Source organism: Macrobrachium nipponense, chromosome 30 (assembly GCF_015104395.2).
Source record: "Macrobrachium nipponense isolate FS-2020 chromosome 30, ASM1510439v2, whole genome shotgun sequence".
NCBI classification, from domain to species: domain Eukaryota; kingdom Metazoa; phylum Arthropoda; class Malacostraca; order Decapoda; family Palaemonidae; genus Macrobrachium; species Macrobrachium nipponense.
Window position 1 is genome coordinate 38763024 of NC_087218.1, and position 2500 is coordinate 38765523.

The 2500-nt window shown below is 38.8% G+C and overlaps 1 protein-coding gene across 1 annotated transcript in view; it reads left to right on the forward strand.

Annotated features, from left to right (window-relative positions):
* Positions 1–2500, forward strand: part of LOC135202454 (solute carrier family 2, facilitated glucose transporter member 8-like) — a 24635-nt gene that overhangs the window by 9407 nt on the left and 12728 nt on the right. The gene's annotated exons all lie outside the window — the stretch shown is intronic.

The window sequence follows — 2500 nt, forward strand, 5'->3', positions numbered from 1 at the left end:
CTCCATCCCTGTACATTTGCTTTGCTTCACTGGAGTTTAAATCAAGATGAAATTGATTTTATATCTACCAACTCTATACTTAACTGACAACAAAGTTGAAATATGATCAGTGTAGATGCTGATATTTCAACTAAGTAATCATAGCTTACGAGCAGCATATCTGAACGAATATGTATCACCTTTATACCAAATATAATACATATGACTTTGTAACTTGCTATATTTTTCGAAATTACTTTCCGGTATTCGATAAAAAAAACCTACTAAACTTTATACATTGCTATAATGTAATAATAACAATGCCACTGTATATCATCAGCCAAGCTATTTAAATCGTCTAATTTTTCAAGAGAAAATCAGGCGAACTAAAACTCTTCTATTCCAGAGTATAATCTTGTACCATAAAAGACAACAAGTCCATCGTCCTTCATTTAAAGAATGAAGTCCTTTTTAGCTACTGGCAGGCAGGCAGGCACACGTATTTTAGCCACTGACAGGCATACGATCCATGGGAAGATTAAACAGGTTCTCTAGACGAAAACTAATTCCGTACCGCAGTGTTTTGTCTGCCAGTGTTCTCTCTCTCTCTCTCTCTCTCTCTCTCTCTCTCTCTCTCTCTCTCTCTCTCTCTCTCTGTCCTCAACACAAGGCTTAATTCGATCTTCCTCCTTCACAACCAAAAGGCCTTAAAAAAAACTCTAGGAAATCCGGTTCGTACTATTGAACTAAGACTCGGGATTCTCCTTCAACGATGAACCACTGCATTAATGTTCCTGATTACCATACATATGAAAAGAGACATAACGTGAGTAGTGAATGCTCCCACTTCGACAAATTCTGTAAATACTCGGAAGACCAAAATTGAAACGACTTCGTGACCTGCCTACAAATGTACTACTAAACGGTCACTGCACAAGACGTTTCCCAACAAAAGATTATAAACATCGTTCGTTACACACACAAAAAAGATGTATCAAACTGCTTTGTGTAAGAATAAATACTGTTCAGCTGATATAGTTTAAACTGCACGCATTCTCTTGCGCTGAATGACTTTGTTTTATATACTTTAGTGTGGTGAAACGTTGTTACCTCTCCCATCCAAGCTGGGAGTATCTATTCAGCCGCTTCTCTTTGTTTGTCTGTCGATCCACACGATATCTCGAGAAGTTAACGATGGATTTCAATGAAATGTGGCTACATGGGACATGCGTCACGGAAGCTTCTATTATAATTTGATATGGATTTTGTCTTCCTTTTTTTTGATGTTGGAGGATATTTGCACAATCTGAATGCTTTCCAGTGAATAAAACAGAATATACAGTTTCCCCACACGCTGGGATCTATGAGGCCATTCAGCAATGAAAGGGGAATTGACAGTAAGGTGGTTTGAAAGGTGTTACAGAAGGAAAACCTCGTAGTTTCACTAAGAAACAATTGTTCGAAAGGGTGGAAAGCCAAATGGAAGAAAGAGAATACGAACGGAGATACACTAAAAAGAATGAAAGACGCTGCAGCTAGGGGCCGAGGGACTCTTCAAAGAATCTTATGTAATGCCTACTGTGCATCACGCGAGGTGCACTGACGGCATCTACCACCATACGGGGTTTCCAGTGTGGATAACACACGGCGAAAACAAGAACCATATTTGATTCCCGTTCTTTGCTCAATGTAAACATATATGCCATGCCAACTGACCCAGAACAGGGCTAATGACATTCCATGTTAGCAAAATGGTTTACAGCTTAGCCTACATCACAGTTCCACATCAGCCAGGCAGATGGGGTTACGTAAGAAAAGCTCACAAACTTAGCTGAAATCCATATCAAAACGTAGTCACGCCATGACATAGCCTGTGTCAAGGCTTCCAGATTTGGGGTTAGGGATCCATTGCATGCAGACGTCTTCGGGCAATCAGTATTCTCTTCTCATTTCGCTATCAATTTTACCTATCCTAACTGCGAATTATTTCACTTATATTTATACTTATTCATACTTTCAACCGCAAACAGTTTCACTCCTGCGCCCTCTGTACTTCATTATTTTCTGTCTTATATTTTTTCCCCTTTCCAACAGGCGACATAAAAACAAAAAACAAAACTGTTCCTGCCACATCATTACTTTAATGACTAAATATGAACATAATATGATCATGATATCAAATATGTTTTGGTTTGTTCCGTAAGAGTGAAAACATGAGAGGTACTACTAATATCAACAATTAGAAGTAAATATCCATTTATTATATCATATAATATATTCTTTTGGCAATGCAGCACATGATCACTGACATGGCTTCATGATCTGACTTTGCATCTGCCCTACATGATCACTGAAAGGCCTTTACGAACTGACTTTGCAACTGAACCACATGATCACTGACAGGCCTTCACAAACAGACTTTGCAACTACAAATGATCACTGACAGGCCTTCACGAACTGACTTTGTAACTGCATCACATGACCACTGACAAGCCTTCACGTATTGACTTTGCAACTGAAA